The sequence below is a fragment of the Salmo salar genome, chromosome ssa18, assembly GCF_905237065.1.
Source record: "Salmo salar chromosome ssa18, Ssal_v3.1, whole genome shotgun sequence".
Classification (NCBI taxonomy): domain Eukaryota; kingdom Metazoa; phylum Chordata; class Actinopteri; order Salmoniformes; family Salmonidae; genus Salmo; species Salmo salar.
In genome coordinates, this window is record NC_059459.1 from 75,628,851 (window position 1) to 75,648,917 (window position 20,067).

Below are 20,067 nucleotides of genomic sequence, written 5' to 3' on the forward strand. Positions count from 1 at the left end.
CATGGACACATCTCAGCATTATTTTAGGTCCGAAAACATTACATATACCTTGAAGTTTTGAGTGAACTATCACTTTACCATGCTATGTTTTTCAAAAGAGCCAGGCTGCTTCCAGCTAGCCATCTCTCGTGTTATGTTAAGCGGGCGTAGACTGTGTCCCTACATAATGCACTAGGCACTCTGGTCAACAGTACTACACTATATAAGGAACAGCGTGCTATTTGGGACGGAGTCATAGTGTTTCTGTTTGATGAGGTCCAGCTATGTAACCTGGATTAGAGAGCTATGTCATACAGATGAAGACTGATAATAGAATACTGAACCTGAAATACCCCCTGATAGCTTCCAGATGTCACCGATTCTGTTAGTTACATTTACTGAATCCAGACCTGTTCATCTACTACGAACAGTAGACTACATTTTCTTCATCTGTCGACAGGCTGTCATTCTGAAAGTAATGCAAACAATATTTACATAGACACTAGCACATACCGACTGGGTTATTAGACTGGGCTACTAGACTGGGCTACTAGACTGGGTTATTAGACTGTGCTATTAGACTGGGTTATTAGACTGGGTTATTAGACTGGGCTACTAGACTGGGCTACTAGACTGGGTTATTAGACTGTGCTATTAGACTGGGTTATTAGACTGGGTTATTAGACTGGGCTACTAGACTGGGCTACTAGACTGGGCTACTAGACTGGGCTACTTGACTGGGCTACTTGACTGGGCTGTTAGACTGGGCTATTAGACTGGGTTATTAGACTGGGCTACTTGACTGGGCTACTTGACTGGGCTATTAGACTGGGCTATTAGACTGGGCTATTAGACTGGGCTATTAGACTGGGCTATTAGACTGGGTTATTAGACTGGGTTATTAGACTGGGCTATTAGACTCTTCTATTAGACTCGGCTATTAGAATACTTACAGAAATCCCCCTGATGGCTTCCTCTTTCTAAATCTATTCTCTTGTTTGTGTTGCAACAATAAGAACAAAATACACTGCTAAAAAAAATAAAGGGAACACTTAAACAACACAATGTAACTCCAAGTCAATCACACTTCTGTGAAATCAAACTGTCCACTTAGGAAGCAACACTGATTGACAATAAATTTCACATGCTGTTGTGCAAATGGAATAGACAACTAGGTGGAAATTATAGGCAATTAGCAAGACACCCCCAATAAAGGAGTGGTTCTGCAGGTGGTAACCACAGATCACTTCTCAGTTCCTATGCTTCCTGGCTGATGTTTTGGTCACTTTTGAATGCTGGCGGTGCTTTCACTCTAGTGGTAGCATGAGACGGAGTCTACAACCCACACAAGTGGCTCAGGTAGTGCAGCTCATCCAGGATGGCACATCAATGCGAGCTGTGGCAAGAAGGTTTGCTATGTCTGTCAGCGTAGTGTCCAGAGCATGGAGGCGCTACCAGGAGACAGGCCAGTACATCAGGAGATGTGGAGGAGGCCGTAGGAGGGCAACAACCCAGCAGCAGGACCGCTACCTCCACCTTTGTGCAAGGAGGAGCAGGAGAAGCACTGCCAGAGCCCTGCAAAATGACCTCCAGCAGGCCACAAATGTGCATGTGTCTGCTCAAACGGTCAGAAACAGACTCCATGAGGGTGGTATGAGGGCCCGACGTCCACAGGTGAGGGTTGTGCATACAGCACAACACCATGCAGGACATTTGGCATTTGCCAGACAACACCAAGATTGGCAAATTTGCCACTGGCGCCCTGTGCTCTTCACAGATGAAAGCAGGTTCACACTGAGCACGTGACAGACGTGACAGAGTCTGGAGACGCCATGGAGAACGTTCTGCTGCCTGCAACATCCTCCAGCATGACCGGTTTGGCGGTGGGTCAGTCATGGTGTAGGGTGGCATTTCTTTGGGGGGCCGCACAGCCCTCCATGTGCTCGCCAGAGGTAGCCTGACTGCCATTAGGTACCGAGATGAGATCCTCAGACCCCTTGTGAGACCATATGCTGGTGCGGTTGGCCCTGGGTTCCTCCTAATGCAAGACAATGCTAGACCTCATGTGGCTGGAGTGTGTCAGCAGTTCCTGCAAGAGGAAGGCATTGATGCTATGGACTGGCCCGCCCGTTCCCCAGACCTGAATCCAATTGAGCACATCTGGGACATCATGTCTCGCTCCATCCACCAACGCCACGTTGCACCAGAGACTGTCCAGGAGTTGGCGGATGCTTTAGTCCAGGTCTGGGAGGAGATCCCTCAGGAGACCATCCGCCACCTCATCAGGAGCATGCCCAGGTGTTGTAGGGAGGTCATACAGGCACATGGAGGCCACACACACTACTGAGCCTCATTTTGACTTGTTTTAAGGACATTACATCAAAGTTGGATCAGCCTGTAGTGTGGTTTTCCACTTTAATTTTGAGTGTGACTCCAAATCCAGACCTCAATGGGTTGATAAATTGGATTTCCATTGATTATTTTTGTGTGATTTTGTTGTCAGCACATTCAACTATGTAAAGAAAAAAGTATTTAATAAGATTATTTCTTTCATTCAGATCTAGGATGTGTTGTTTAAGTGTTCCCTTTATTTGTTTGAGCAGTATATTTACCAGATACAGCAACTACTTCCTTTCACACTCATAGGCCATAGCATCCTACTTCTGCACCACTGTCATTGAGAGGAATGCTAACAAGACTGTGATTATATATATATATATATATATATATATATATATATATATATATTACATTCAAAAAACAACAAACAAAGGTTTCCATCATTTACTGGATCAGCCAGTAACCAGACCTTTTGATCTTAGAAAGACCAGCACCATCCATATGAAGGTACACACTTATGTAAGTCGCTTTGCTTCAAAGTGTCTGCTAAATGGCATATTGTACATGAAATATATTATTATATTATTGAAATGCAAACAATATTTAGTGTGATTTCCATTGAGATTGACAGTAGGTATTATGTATGAACGGGTAGTTAGTATAGGATATGAGGACCAAACTCTCCATTCTGTATGTAGCTCCAGGTTTATATGGGACAGTAGAAACATCTGTGTTGAAACATATCACCACATCCATCAAGTACCTACAACATAAAGGCTAAATCCACAATTAGCTTGAAATGATAGATACACTTATAGATCAAACCTGTGCATTCCACACAACAAATGGCAGACTTATACATTGAGTTAGTCCCTATGGGTGTGTGTGTGTGTGTGTGTCCATATCAGCAGTAGTACACTACCAGAACAGTGAGATAGTGATCTGGTTGGTGTCATCCCTGAGCTCTAGGCTCTACCTGCTATTCAACATCCAATTAGATTCCATCACAGACAGAGGTAACGCTGTCCTGGTCATTCTAAATGCCACCAGATTCCATCACAGACAGAGGAAACGCTGTCCTGGTCACTCTACATGCCACCAGATTCCATCACAGAGACAGGAAACGCTGTCCTGATCACTCTAAATGCCACCAGATTCCATCACAGACAGAGGAAACGCTGTCCTGGTCACTCTAAATGCCACCAGATTCCATCACAGACAGAGGAAACGCTGTCCTGATCACTCTAAATGCCACCAGATTCCATCACAGACACAGGAAACGCTGTCCTGATCACTCTAAATGCCACCAGATTCTATCACAGACACAGGAAACGCCATCCACATCACTCTAAATGCCACCAGATTCCATCACAGACACAGGAAACGCTGTCCTGATCACTCTAAATGCCACCAGATTCCATCACAGACAGAGGAAACGCTGTCCTGGTCACTCTAAATGCCACCAGATTCCATCACAGACAGAGGAAACACTGTCCTGATCACTCTAAATGCCACCAGATTCCATCACAGACACAGGAAACGCTGTCCTGATCACTCTAAATGCCACCAGATTCTATCACAGACACAGGAAACGCTGTCCTGATCACTCTAAATGCCACCAGATTCCATCACAGAGACAGGAAACGCTGTCCTGATCACTCTAAATGCCACCAGATTCCTAGACGGGCTTCAGCTTTTGTCAAATTCAAGTCAGATTTGACTTTTCGTAGCAGGTTAGGATAATTCATGTTTTAGGTTAGGAGAATTAGGTTAAGGTTAAGAAAAGGGTTAGGGTTAAGGTTAGCTAAAATGCACCAAAAAAAGATTTGACCTTAATTTGACAAAAGCTGGATGCATTCTAGCCATAACCATTAAAAGTGAGGAAGGAAAGAAGCCATTTTTATGGAAACTACCCTGATTCTGAGGGGTTTTTCCATTGTTCATGACAATTGTTGTACGGTATAACAATTAGTCAGAGGACAGGTATGTATGTGTTTCGTACTTTAGCTAACTCCTCTCTGACCATCATTATGACACCATAACCTACTATGAAAACAATAGTCATGTTATGATCAAGTTTCGAAAAAAAAAACTCTGAATCTAACCTGCATTGTTCCAGGTCTGTTTGTGTTCCAGCCAACTTCTCTCTGAGGACATGTGGGATACTCTAAGAACAACAGTCAGGATTTAGATTAGATTAGTTAAATAAAGATCACTCAGATCTGGGATACTATGCCAACAACAGTCAGGATTTAGATTAGATTAGATTACATTAAATAAAGATCACACAGATCTGGGATACTCTGCCAACAACAGTCAGGATTTAGATTAGATTATTTAAATAAAGATCACTCAGATCTGGGATACTCTGCCAACAACAGTCAGGATTTAGATTAGATTAGATTACATTAAATAAAGATCACACAGATCTGGGATACTCTGCCAACAACAGTCAAGATTTAGATTAGATTAGATTAAATAAAGATCACTCAGATCTGGGATACTCTGCCAACAACAGTCAGGATTTAGATTAGATTATTTAAATAAAGATCACTCAGATCTGGGACCAGGCTACTCACTTAGAATCCACACAAAATCTCAAGAGTGGAATAAGAGAACATCTTTGTGAGTGTGTTCTATGGATGAAAAGGTCAGTGTTCTAAACTAACACTGAGTTCCAAAGGTATCAAAGGAGAGGAGACACAATGCATCCATTTTAGACGTTTTTAGAGGTTTACCTACAATGCTTGGTGGAAGAGAATCAAACCAACAGACATACAGTGGTTCCTCCTTTAAAGGTTTTGAGTTTACACCACGGGACTTAGAGGTACCCAGGGTCACAGCTTCATTGCTCCAGACCACCACAAGGGGGAGTTAGAGCACTCATTATACATTCAGGTCACAAGGTTTTTATATGACCAATCACATCGAGTGGTTCCAATGACGAATTTGACGCGAGCCACCTGTCCCTGGTGACTTTCTTCAGCAAAGATGGCTGACAAAACATTACGGGGGAAGCAAATATAAGTAGTCATAATGTCATAACGAGTCAAGCAACAAAAAAATCTATTGAGAGGAATATGTTTTTTTTTTTAATGTTTTTTTTAGAGGAATATGTTAGTTAATGTAGGGTTATTACCCTGTCATAAAGTTAATTTACGAAAATCGCTATTTAGCACGTATTCTTTCAGTCATATCCAATACAAGGTGTATCAAACTCCTTCTTTGAATGATGCGGTGTGTATGTATGTATTACAATTATACACTTCAACAGTGTTTACCACTCCTGCTCCTGGGACATCAATGATTACACATTGTAAATAATAGACTAGAAACATGATTGAAGTAAAGGCTGATTTGTAATTCATATATACAGAATAAAACAGTACATCCTGCCAGCACGCCCACAGCGTACTGAATGACTCGTGGAAGAGAGCGATGAACCAGATGGGAGTAACAATCCAGGCTATTTGCTCTGAGACTGGCATAACAATGTAATGAAACAAGCAGGGAGCAGGTTTCCAACCCTCAACATTCTAGCCCGAAGTCCAGCACGTTATCGACTGTTCTCAAATGTATTAATTGGGGTTGGGGCAGATTGTGTCTAAAAACACTTTATCAATTGGAATCTTGAACGTGGAAAGGGGGAAAAGTATTATTACTCGTTTTTCACAAGCGTAGCAGGATGGGCTATTAGCTGATCAATAGACTATTCAACCTTGACTAAAGAATTGTCTATTAGCCGAGGTGTAAACCCCACTAGCTAGGTGTGAACCCCACTAGCTAGGTGTAAACCCCACTAGCTAGGTGTGAACCCCACTAGCTAGGTGTGAACCCCACTAGCTAGGTGTGAACCCCACTAGCTAGGTGTAAACCCCACTAGCTAGGTGTAAACCCCACTAGCTAGGTGTGAACCCCACTAGCTAGGTGTGAACCCCACTAGCTAGGTGTAAACCCCACTAGCTAGGTGTGAACCCCACTAGCTAGGTGTGAACCCCACTAGCTAGGTGTGAACCCCACTAGCTAGGTGTAAACCCCACTAGCTAGGTGTGAACCCCACTAGCTAGGTGTGAACCCCACTAGCTAGGTGTGAACCCCACTAGCTAGGTGTGAACCCCACTAGCTAGGTGTGACCCCCACTAGCTAGGTGTGACCCCCACTAGCTAGGTGTAAACCCCACTAGCTAGGTGTAAACCCCACTAGCTAGGTGTGAACCCCACTAGCTAGGTGTAAACCCCACTAGCTAGGTGTGAACCCCACTAGCTAGGTGTGAACCCCACTAGCTAGGTGTGAACCCCACTAGCTAGGTGTCAACCCCACTAGCTAGGTGTAAACCCCACTAGCTAGGTGTGAACCCCACTAGCTAGGTGTAAACCCCACTAGCTAGGTGTAAACCCCACTAGCTAGGTGTAAACCCCACTATCTAGGTGTAAACCCCACTAGCTAGGTGTAAACCCCACTATCTAGGTGTAAACCCCACTAGCTAGGTGTAAACCCCACTAGCTAGGTGTGAACCCCACTAGCTAGGTGTGAACCCCACTAGCTAGGTGTGAACCCCACTAGCTAGGTGTGAACCCCACTAGCTAGGTGTGAACCCCACTAGCTAGGTGTGAGCCCCACTAGCTAGGTGTAAACCCCACTAGCTAGGTGTGAACCCCACTAGCTAGGTGTGAACCCCACTAGCTAGGTGTGAACCCCACTAGCTAGGTGTAAAACCCACTAGCTAGGCGTAAACCCCACTAGCTAGGCGTAAACCCCACTAGCTAGGCGTAAACCCCACTAGCTAGGCGTAAACCCCACTAGCTAGGTGTAAACCCCACTAGCTAGGTGTGAACCCCACTCCCTCCCCAACTTGCAACAAATCATTTGTATCTCTCTTTCCACATCTACCTACACACGCATCTACCTAAACACGGTTAGTGTTCTGAAAAAAAAAAAAAATATATATATATATATATACATATCATGGCTCCCGAGTGCGCAGCGGTCTAAGGCACTGCATCTCGGTGCAAGAGGCTTTACTACAGTCCCTGGTTCAAATTCAGGCTGTATCACATCTGACCATGATTGGGAGTGCCATAGGGCGGTGCACAATTGGCCCAGCGTCATCCGGGTTTGGCCGTGGTAGGCCTTCATTGTAAATAAGAATTTGTTCTTACCTGGCTTGCCTAGTTAAATACAGGTTCAATTGAAAAAACAACTGGTGGCAACCACAGTGCAATCAATAGGAGGTGAACAGTGGCTGGTGCTGAAAATATAGCTAACTTGTTATGCAGGTGTTGCACACCAACAGATGGAGAAAACCGACACCAGTCGAGCAATTCATTTCAACAATAATCTTCATTTTAATTTGACTTTACAAACAACATTAGGGCTTAATTGGAGTCTATCTCTTCGGAGCCTAGACCTATATAAAATAAGTTAACTGGCTGAGGTAGGCTATGAGGCTTAACAGCCAAATAGAAGTAGGATTTTTAAAATTAGGCCTACTTACAATTGCAACTGGTGAAAAATGTAGCATCCTACATAAAACAATCATTTAAAGAAAAAAAGTCTGTACGTTCGAACTAAAACAATGTAACTAATAATTAAAAGCGCACATTTGTAAATCCCAAACTCTAAAAGTAATTGGAAAGGTAGATACAAACTATGTGTGACATTGTGCGACAATAAAGAATGTAGCCCATCATGCAAATGTTTCCTATTAGCAGGACAATATACTTTTTATAGCCCGGCTACTGCTGTGAAAATCCCTCAACTTGCAATGTATTTGATGCTTAAGTACTCTAAAGTGTTACAGTTCTAACTCAAAACAGCATTTCTTCACCAACATCTTTATGCTTTCGTTAATCTTCTTGATCTTATTCCTTTTTTTCTGTAGCAATTTTGACCAAATTGCTCAAGGGTCATGGTTGATTCGTCTCTGACGATGACGTTATTTAATGTCTCGCCAGCTTTGATCCACGCCTGGGCCTGCAGGACGCAACGTTCTTTGTTTGTTAGACGAATCATTAGAATCGTTGACTCACTCAGGCGTTGAAAGTGGCGAGGAACGAGATCCATGTCACAATCCATGCCAGGCACACCTGTAAGCTCTGGAACTCCACCTCAGACAGGCAGAGTCAACATACCTGGTGGGTTCATCAGGTCGTCGGTTCACCCTGACATTTCCATTCCTCTTCTGACAACATAACTTGACCAACTGCTCACCAGGCACAGCAAGGGCCGCCCAGACCGTTATGCTGTTCTGCTATTCCAAGGATGTGTAACCAAACAAAGAGAGATACCATGAGTGGGCACAGAATACATAGCCTTCCCACTGTGGACGTCTATTTCAGCACCGTTTCGCGCTGCTCTGAGACAAACATGGAGATACGAAAATGTTCAAATATTCTTGTCACATGCATCGAAAGGATTGGACCAAGGCGCAGCGTGTTGAGTGCTCATCTTCTTTTATTATGAGAGAACACTTAAACAAAATAAACAAACGACGAACAACAGTTCCGTAAGGTACAACGACTATACGAAAAACAACCACCCACAAAACCCAAAGGAAAACAGGCTGCCTAAGTATGGCTTCCAATCAGAGACAACGAAAGACACCTGCCTCTGATTGGAAACCATACTCGGCCAAACCTGAAAAACGAAACATAGAAAGTGAAAACTAGAACACATTCCCCTGGAAACAAACAAACCCCAAAACACACAAAACAACCCCCCTGCCACGCCCTGACCATTCTACAATGGCAACTGACCCTTTTCACTGGTCAGGATATGACAATTCCATGATATTCAAAAAATATGTGTTGACTGAATATAAGCAAGTGATGTCTGCTAAATAATCAAGTTAGGTTTCTCCAGAAATAAATAACTCTAAATAACAAACTGCGGTTATTTACAAATTAGTGAGAATATCTCACCCCATGTTCAAGAATTGCCTTTTTCCTCGCTCACTCTAGGTTAAATGAAAACGAAATCACCAAAATAGCGTTACTTTTTAAACAAAGCAATTATTATTATTAATTAATTTAGTATTATATAAAAGCCCCTTAGATATTCCCAGATATTCTCATAGATCCTAACGGAAAATGCCCCTTAGATATTAATATAGAGTCCTACAATCCTTTAAATATAATTATTGGCGGAGAGTCACATCATTGAAAAAAATATTTGTAGATATACTGTTAAAAATGGTGTAGGTCTTATTTATTTAAAGAGCATATTGAAGTTAGAAGCAAAAGCCTACAACTATTTTAGCACCGTTTCGCGCTGCTCTGAGACAAGCCTACTCCTTCCTCCCCGTCGGGGATTTGAACCCTAACGGGGTTAGAGATTTCATCTCTAAAATCAAAGGAAGTTACTAAGCTAACCTGAGAATATCTCTGTTTGACTTGTTCTAATTTAGTTTGTGTATCAGTCACATGCAGGAGTATTTGATTTAAACAAAGCCTTTCACTCTCTACCCGAGGACATCCTTCTGAATTTCAGCTGTGTATTTAACTTTATTTGTTCCCTCTACTGTTGAGGAAGTCATATTGAATTTAAAATGAACCCTGGTCAAATTCTTTCCATCAAGCTTGGTCAATACAACCTGACAAAAGACACATGTTCAGGTTTTCCAAAGGGATTGATTGGATACAGATATCTGTTATCTTTGATATTGATTGGATACAGATATCTGTTATCTTTGATATTGATTGGATGCAGATAACTGTTATCTTTGATATTGATTGGATACAGATAACTGTTATCTTCGATATTGATTGGATACAGATAACTGTTATATTTGATATTGATTGGATGCAGATATCTGTTATCTTCAATATTGATTGGATGTAGATAACTGTTATCTTTGATATTGATTGGATACAGATAACTATTATCTTCGATATTGATTGGATACAGATAACTGTTATATTTGATATTGATTGGATACAGATAACTATTATCTTCGATATTGATTGGATACAGATAACTGTTATCTTATATATTGATTGGATACAGATAACTGTTATATTTGATATTGATTTGATACAGATAACAGTTATATTTTATATTAATTGTATACTTAAGGTCTTACAAGCAGGGCAAAGACTGTGTTTGCTGTATTTTGAAACTGTATTTCAGTATGAAAATGTATGCTCTACTTCCCTACTTCCCTACTGTAAGTCAGTCTGGATAAGAGCATTTGCTAAATGACTAACATGTAAATGTTGTTGTAATTACACCAACAAATGTGGCTGTTTCACCATGAAGGATTGCAGCTTTAATACACCGCACACACTTTGTGTGAGACACACACACACACACACACACACACACACACACACACACACACACACACACACACACACACACACACACACACACACACACACACACACACACACACACACACACACACACACACACACTCCATACCTTAAAAAACTTAGCGACAGAACTAATACACCCTCAGTCCCTTCAACTGAAGAGAATGAGTCTCAACAATTGTGTCAGACTTTGTAACTTACAAACAGCTCTAGAGAAAGTAGTAAAAAACACAGACCTATTGAGTACACAGACCTATTGAGTACACAGACCTATTGAGTACACAGACCTATTGAACACACAGACATACTGCACACACAGACATACTGAACACACAGACATATTGAACACACAGACCTATTGAGCACACAGACCTAATGAACACACAGACCTATTGAGCACACAGACCTATTGAGCACACAGACCTATTGAGCACACAGACCTATTAAGCACACAGACCTAATGAACACACAGACCTATCGAACAAACATACCTACTGAACACACACACACTTACTTGAGAGAACCTAGCAACCCGACACACACAATTTAATTGAAGTAAATTAGTCTCAACAATAAACACACAGAATGACACCATACCTGTAGGTGGGGAATCAGTGGGATGATCCAGTCAGTGAGTCCGCTTAGAGATGAGCTGACAGGGAGAAAAGCTACCGCTCAAAGCCTCAGACTCAGTCAAACTCACGCAGAGGAGACACAAACGCAGGCGTGTGTTGTCCACTCCAAATGGGGCATGAGGGAACACACAGGGTGGAAAGAGAGAGAGACAGAGCGAGAGACAGATGGAGAGAGAGACAGACGGAGAGAGAAATGGAGCGAGAGAAGGAGGAAGAGAGAGATCTGCTCTCTCCATCTGCTGGAGTTAATCAGTCAGCAGAGTCTCGCTGCCAAGGAATCACTTCACGTAAACAGTGTGACAGGACAAGGGAGGGGGAGAGGAGGAGGGGGAGGAAAGAGAGGGAGGGGGAGAGGAGGAGGAGGGGAAAGAGAGGGAGGGGGAGAGGAGGAGGAGGGGAAAAGAGGGAGGGGGAGAGGAGGAGGAGGAGGGGAAGAGAGGGAGGGGGGGAGCAGGAGGAGGGGAAAGAGAGGGAGGGGAGAGGAGGAGGAGGGGAAAGAGAGGGAGGGGAAAGAGAGGAGGAGGGGAAAGAGAGGGAGGGGGAGAGGAGGAGGAGGAGGGGAAAGAGAGGGAGGGGGAGAGGAGGAAGAGGGGAAAGAGAGGGAGGGGAGAGGAGGAGGGGAAAGAGAGGGAGGGGGGAGAGGAGGAGGAGGAGGGGAAAGAGAGGGAGGAGGAAGAGGAGGGGAAAGAGAGGGAGGGGGAGAGGAGGAAGAGGGGAAAGAGAGGGAGGGGGAGAGGAGGAGGAGGGGAAAGAGAGGGAGGGGAAAGAGAGGAGGAGGAGGGGAAAGAGAGGGAGGGGGAGAGGAGGAGGAGGGGAAAGAGAGGGAGGGGAAAGAGAGGAGGAGGAGGGGAAAGAGAGGGAGGGGGAGAGGAGGAGGAGGAGGGGAATGAGAGGGAGGGGGAGAAGAGGAGGAGGGGAAAGAGAGGGGGGAGAGCAGGAGGAGGGGAAAGAGAGGGAGGGGGAGAGGAGGAGGGGAAGAGAGGGAGGGGGAGAGCAGGAGGAGGGGAAAGAGGGAGGGGGAGAGGAGGAGGAGGGGAAAGAGAGGGATGGGAAAGAGAGGAGGAGGGGAAAGAGAGGGAGGGGGAGAGGAGGAGGAGGGGAAAGAGAGGGAGGGGGAGAGCAGGAGGAGGGGAAAGAGAGGGAGGGGAAAGAGAGGGAGGGGGAGAGCAGGAGGAGGGGAAAGAGAGGGAGGGGGAGAGGAGGAAGAGGGGAAAGAGAGGGAGGGGAGAGGAGGAGGAGGGGAAAGAGAGGGAGGGGGAGAGGAGGAGGAGGAGGGGAAAGAGGGAGGGGGAGAGGAGGAAGAGGGGAAAGAGAGGGAGGGGAGAGGAGGAGGAGGGGAAAGAGAGGGAGGGGGAGAGGAGGAAGAGGAGGGGAAAGAGAGGGCGGGGGAGAGGAGAAAGAGAGGGAGGGGGAGAGGAGGAGGAGGGGAAGAGAGGGAGGGGAAAGAGAGGAGGAGGAGGAGGGGAAAGAGAGGGAGGGGGAGAGGAGGAGGAGGGGAAGAGAGGGAGGGGAAAGAGAGGAGGAGGAGGAGGGGAAAGAGAGGGAGGGGGAGAGGAGGAGGAGAGCTGCCTCGTTGTGAGGGAGGGGAGGAGGGAAGGAGGGAGGAAAGAAGTGTGAATGATGAAAGGGATGGAAACGGGAGAGAAGCAGAGGAGAGAAATGAGAAGAGGGGAATGAGATGAAGAGAGGGGAGGAGGGGAGGAGGGTGGTTAAGACATTTTGGTTCAATTATTATTATAATTATTATTAAATCACTCATGATAACAGCAACTATGCTGATACTATTTGGTCTTTATTAGTTTGTTTATTAGTTAAGAAAAGTTTGTTTATTAGTTAAATAAAGAACCCTCTTAGCCTCACTCCCCCCTATCTGAGATATCTACTGCAGCCCTCATCCTCCACATACAACACCCGTTTTGCCAGTCACATTCTGTTAAAGGTTCCCAAAGCAAACATCCCTGGGTTTCTACTCTTTTCAGTTCACTGCAGATAGCGACTGGAATGAGCTGCAACAAACACTCAAACTGGACAGTTTTATCTCAATCTCAAATTCAAAGACTCAATCATGGACACTCTTACTGACAGTTGTGGCTGCTTCGTGTGATGTATTTTTGTCAAACTACCTTCTTGCCCTTTGTGCTGTTGTCTGTCCTCAATGTTTGAACAGTACCAGGTTTTGTGCTGCTACCATGTTGTGCTGCTGCCATGTTGTGTTGCTACCATGCTGTGTTGTCATGTGTTGTTGCCATGCTGTGCTGTTGTCTTAGGTGTGTGTGTGTGTGTGTGTGTGTGTGTGTGTGTGTGTGTGTGTGTGTGTGTGTGTGTGTGTGTGTGTGTGTGTGTGTGTTTGCATCCGTATGTGTGTGTTCATGCCTGAACTCCCAAGGGTCCTCTCCATATCTGACATTATAAATCCTCTCCGTATCTGACAGTGTAAATCCTCTCTATATCTGACAGTGTAAATCCTCTCCATATCTGACAGTGTAAATCCTCTCTATATCTGACAGTGTAAATCCTCTCCATATCTGACAGTGTAAATCCTCTCCATATCTGACAGTGTAAATCCTCTCCATATCTGACAGTGTAAATCCTCTCTATATCTGACAGTGTAAATCCTCTCCATATCTGACAGTGTAAATTCTCTCCATATCTGACAGTGTAAATCCTCTCCATATCTGACAGTGTAAATCCTCTCCATATCTGACAGTGTAAATCCTCTCTATATCTGACAGTGTAAATCATCTCCATATCTAACAGTGTAAATCCTCTCTATATCTGACAGTGTAAATCCTCTCCATATCTGACAGTGTAAAATTTCTCCATATCTGACAGTGTAAATCCTCTCCATATCTGACAGTGTAAATCCTCTCCATATCTGACAGTGTAAATCCTCTCCATATCTGACAGTGTAAATCCTCTCCATATCTGACAGTGTAAATCCTCTCTATATCTAACAGTGTAAATCCTCTCTATATCTAACAATGTAAATCCTCTCCATATCTGACAGTGTAAATCCTCTCTATATCTAACAGTGTAAATCCTCTCTATATCTAACAATGTAAATCCTCTCCATATCTGACAGTGTAAATCCTCTCTATATCTAACAGTGTAAATCCTCTTCAAATGCAGAGTGTGACATCTGTTTGTGATCCATGTTTGAAGTTTTTAATGTCATGTGCACAGTGCCTTTCTTGCAAGCTCTAAACCCAACAATGGTGTAATCAATAACAATGTAATACCTAAAAATAACATAAGGTAGAACAAATATGAGGAAATGAAGTGAGTTTGTGTGTGTGTGTTGGTGTGTTGGTGAGCCAGCGTGCATAGTGTCCTGTACCTGTGAGTGTGCATAGAGACATTGCAAAAATAAGGGTAAACTTAGATAGTCCGTTTAGCCAATTTATTTGCTATTTAGTTAACTATTTAGCAGTCTTATGGCATGGGGATAGAAGCTGTTCAGGAGCCTGTTGGTGTCAGACTTGATACACCGGTACGGCTTGGTGCGGAAGCAGAGAGAACAGTCTATGGCTGTCTTTAGAAATTAGTACAGGAGGGGACCAAGCACACACCCCTGTAGGGCCCCCGTGTTGAGGATCAGTGTGGCGGAGATGAGGTTGTCTACCCTCACCACCTAGGGTCGGCTCGTCAGGAAGTCCAGGATCAAGTTGCAGAGGGAGGTGTTCAGTCCCAGGGTCCTAAGCTTGGTGACGAAGTTGGAAGGGACAATTGTGTTGAACGCTGAGCTGTGGTCAATAAACAGCATTTACACAAGCCAGTAGCATACCACCCTGCATCCCACTGCTGGCTTGCTTCTGAAGCTAAGCAAGGTTGGTCCTGGTCAGTCCCTGGATGGGAGACCAGATGCTGCTGGAAGTGGTGTTGGAGGGCCAGTAGGAGGCACTCTTTCTTCTGGTCTAAAAAATATCCCAATGCCCCAGGGCTGTAATTGGGGACACTGCCCTGTGTAGGGTGCTGTCTTTTGGATGGGATGTTAAACGAGTGTCCTGACTCTCTGAGGTCATTAAAGATCCCATTACATTTATTGTAAGAGTAGGGGTGTTAACTCCAGTGTCCTGGCTAAATTCCCAAGCTGTTCCTCATCCCATCATGGTCACCTAATCATCCCCAGCTTACAATTGGCTCATTCATCCCCCTCCTATCCCCTGAAACTCTTCCCCAGGTTGTTGCTGTAAATGAGAATGTGTTCTCAGTCAACTTACCTGGTAAAATAAACATACTGTAGGTACTCCTCTTATCTTGGTGAGTGAGGGCAGTGTGGAGTGCAATTGAAATTACGTTGTCTATGGATCCGTTGGGAAGGTATGCAAATTGGAATGGGTCTAGTGTGTCTGGGATGATGAAGTTAATGTGTGCTGTAACCAGCCTCTCAAAGCACTTCATGATTACAGATGTGAGTGCTACAGGGTAGTAGTCATTGTGGCATGAAGCCTTAGAGTTCTTGGGAGCACAGTGTTGTTATTGTCGAAGCGTGCATAAAATGCATTGAGTGTCATGTCTTACCTCATGCCATCAGGCCTATGTAGCTCTGAGCTACGCTACTCATATCAGGTCTAAAACCTGCTACTCATATTACTGCTGGTAGGGGGTTAAAAACATGGTTCATTAAAACCCACCTTGAGATATTGTCATGTTACCTAGTCAACCAATTCCCCAACCCATCCAGGAATACAGACATGCTCTCAACCTGACCAAGATGGCTCTCAGGAGCCTTCCCATTGTCAAATCCAGCCAGGAATCATAAAAATCTGTCGTCTTTGGAACATGTCTTCGCTAAATTGTTATGGGAACGGAATGGCCACTGTTGAGCAATCAAACGGAACGTAATCAATACAATCACTTACAAAGGGCTGAATCCAGATTGAACTGTGAAATTCTAAAATAGAACTGTGAGAATGTTCTTATTAAACGAATCAGTGAAAAAACAAACAAACCCATGATTCAATTAAAGTGTGTTAATCTCTCTGTCTTCAGTAATTGACCCCATTGTGCCTGTTTATAGGGTATCAGAGATTATGATTATTGATGATTGTGCATTAACTACGCCACCATAAACCCTTGACATTACAGTGCCTGTAGTACTAAGTAATGACCAGTAATTACAGTGTAACAAGTATTGTAATGAGTCCTTTCTAAATATTCCATTACCGTACTTCGAAGCATGTCAACCGCTGTTTAAAATCAATTTTTAAGCGATTTTTCTCGTAAAAAAGCGATAATATTCCGACCGGGAAACCCTGGTTTCGTTCAAAGACGAAAATATAAAAACATGGTGTCGCCTCGTGCACGCGCCTCAGTCTCATTGTTCTCTAATCGACCACTATCCAAATGCGCTACTGTTTTTCAGCCAGGGCCTGCAAAGGCATCATTCAGCGTTTTGCCGCCTTCTGAGAGCCTATGGGAGCCGTAGGAAGTGTCACGTTACAGCAGAGATCCTCAGTTTTCAATAAAGAGAGTGTAGAAGCCCAAGAAATGGTCAGAGAGGGCACTTCCTGTAAGGAATCTTCTCAGGTTTTTGCCTGCCATATGAGTTCTGTTATACTCACAGACACCATTCAAACAGTTTTAGAAACTTTAGGGTGTTTTCTATCCAAAGCCAATAATGATATGCATATTCTAGCTTCTGGGCAGTAGTAATAACCAGATTAAATCGGGTACGTTTTTTATCCGGCCGTGCAAATACTGCCCCCTACCCTAGAGAGGTTAAACAAATGGGAGAAAAGTATTTTGTAGATGAATTCCTCATTGTACTGTATATAAGAATATGTCACTATGTTGCCTAAAAAGTTCAAGACTGTTATTGTTTCCCTTCAATAAAATGCATTCAAAACCACTTTCTGCACATTTCTGCAGTGCTATCTCTTGCTAAAATATTAATGTTTACACCTATGCAGTACCTTTAGCAATAATAATAATAATAATAAACCTCTACTTTAGTAAAGAAAACAATTATGACAGGTGTGTTGTAATAAAAACGAGTGGTATCCACTGATTAAATGCAGTCTTTCTGCATTGTGAAGAGGGAAAACCCAGATATTCACAACGTTTGTGATGAATGACAGGTTGTTTCTTCATGCAAAATAGATTTAAGCTGCTTTATTTTAGGGGTTTAGTGAAGGCGGGTCATTTTTTTACCCTTAGGACAAGGGGAGTATATAGAATGTTAAGACTACACAAGGGTATACCAGGAAGTCCCATTACTCTGACTGTACAAGAAGGTCAATAGGTCAATAGGTCAATAGGTCAACAGCCGGTCAAGAAGAGGTGAGCAGAGGTAAGTCACCGGATATCCTAACATGTATTTGAAGTTCCATTCCAAAACACTATATATCAATTTTCAGAAATATTGGCAAATTAGCTTTTATTGTTTTAGGAAATTATGAAAGAGATTGGTGTGTTTTTTTCATTATCTAATCATGGCATGGAGTTGTTCAATGACAGATATTTTGTTTAAAATCCCTAACTTGATGGTTTCATTTCAGAGACAAAATGCTAAATGCTAAATGCTATATATCCACCTCACTCTCAGAGGAATAAGAAGTATTGCTAGTTTGTACAGTCAAATGTAACAAATAACCACATTTTGAATAAAGAAATGTACACACTATGTGACAATATATAAAAAATAAATAACTAAATACAGTTATATGAGATCTGTATGTAAAACATTTACCTTTGACATTTTAATCATTCAGTAGATAATCCTACCCAGAGTGACTTACAGTAAGGGCCTTCATCTTAAAATTGCTCGGTGAGACAACCACATCACAGTCAAATAAACAGGATACCAACATTCCATTCTAGCTAAACAATGGATATATAGCGTTTCTAAAAAAAATTGTTTAATATAAAATTCTGAGAACAGTCATATTTTACACACACACATGAAGGTACCCATAAGCAATAATATCTGATGAAAAATACAAATTTGTGAAAAATTGGTGGATGTAGCGTTTTGGATATAAACTGTTGTCGTTATAACAACTACTGCTAGAACACTATGTGAGTACTATAAGAACTATAGAAACAGATGGGATATCTTTCCATCATTAGAGTCAAATGTATTTGTCCTGTCATTTAACAAGTAAAAACACCTGAAAATTGTGGATCAATTATGAAACCAGCAATGGTGCAGCTTCACTCAACAGTTTGTTTGGCCCAGAACAGAGTGGCCTGTGAGCAGACATGGAAGCAATGAGATCCAGGATCCTCTGGCATAGAATAGAATAGAAGCATCCTCTATGTACCCTGATGTATCATTAAAACCTGTCTGGGCTAGGGGGCAGTATTTTCACAGCCGGATGAAAAACGTACCCAATTTGAACAGGTTACTACTCTGGCCCAGAAACTAGAATATGCAGATTTGGATAGAAAACACTCTGAAGTTTTTGAAACTGTTTGAATGGTGTCTGTAAGTATAACAGAACTCATATGGCAGGCCAAAACCTGAGAAAAATACAAGCAGGAAATGAAAATCTTGTTCCTGTGCTTTTTTCAAGTCATTGCCAATGGAACACACAGTGACTAATGATTCATTTTGCACTTCCTAAGGCTTCCACTAGATGTCAACAGTCTTTAGAAAGTTGTTTGAGGCGTCTATGATGAACATAGACCGAATGAGAAGGCTGGGAAGTTGGTCACCCAGGGAAGGACATCACTTCATTGGCGCGCATTCACGAGAGAGGAAGCTCTGTTCCAAAACGTTTTTCAAGACACAGGAATGGTCCGGTTGAAATATTACAGAATCTTCACGTTCTAAAGGCCCTAAAGATTGATGCTATACAACGTTTGACATGTTTGAACGAACGTAAAGAGTTTTTTTTTTACTTTTCGTCGTCACATTTTCCGCGCGCTTCCTACATTCGGAGTAGCTGAACTGAACGCGCGAACAACAAGGAGTTATTTGGACATAAATTATGAACTTTATCGAACAAAACAACATTTGTGGTGGACCTGGGATTCCTGTAAGTGCCTTCTGATGAAGATTATTAAAGGTAAGTAAATATTTCTAATGCTATTTATGCATTTAGATGACTCCAAAATGGCGGCTATCTGTATTGCGTAGTGTATTTTTTTGAGCACAGTACTCAGATTATTGCAAAGTGTGCTTTCCCAGTAAAGTTATTTTGAAATCTGTCAATGCGGTTGCATTCAGGAGATGTTAATATATAATTCTTTGAATAACAGTTTAATATTTTATCAACGTTTATGACGAGTATTTTTGTACATTTTAGTACTGATTCACCGGCAGTTTTGGGGGAAATACATTTTCTGAACGTCACGCGCCGATGTAAAATGCTCTTTTTGGATATAAATATGAACTTGATAGAACAAAAAAGGCATGTATTGTCCAACATAATGTCCTAGGAGTGTCATCTGATGAAGATTGTCAAAGGTTAGTGCATAATTTTAGCTGGTTTTCTGCTTTTGGTGACGCCTGTCCTTGCATTGAAAATGGCTGTGTGTAATTTTTTGTCTATGTACTGTCCTAACATAATCTAACTTTATGCTTTCGCTGTAAAGCCTTTTTGAAATCGGACAACGTGGTTGGATTAAGGAGATGTTTATCTTTCAAATGGTGTAAAATAGTTGATTGTTTGAGAAATTGAAATTATTAGATTTTTGCTATCTTGTCAAGCAATCCCGTTACCGGGATGAGAATGGGAAGGGGGTCCCCTAGAGGTTTTAACCATATAGCAATGTATGGTTTTTGCTGCATTAAATACATGCTTAATCATGTGGATGAGTATCCTCTATTGTATTGTGTTTCGGAGAAAATGGGG

At 42.8% G+C, this 20,067-nt stretch overlaps 1 protein-coding gene across 3 annotated transcripts in view; it reads right to left on the reverse strand.

Annotated features, from left to right (window-relative positions):
* Positions 1-20,067, reverse strand: part of LOC106577881 (rho GTPase-activating protein 6) — a 128,105-nt gene that overhangs the window by 74,130 nt on the left and 33,908 nt on the right. Inside the window, exon 1 of one of the 3 annotated variants that reach the window (XM_014156301.2) lies at positions 11,229-11,555. The exons of the other annotated variants lie outside the window; for them this stretch is intronic. The gene's annotated coding sequence lies outside the window, so the exon portion shown is untranslated. Of the gene's footprint in view, positions 1-11,228; positions 11,556-20,067 lie in introns of those variants that run through there. 3 annotated transcript variants of the gene reach the window in all.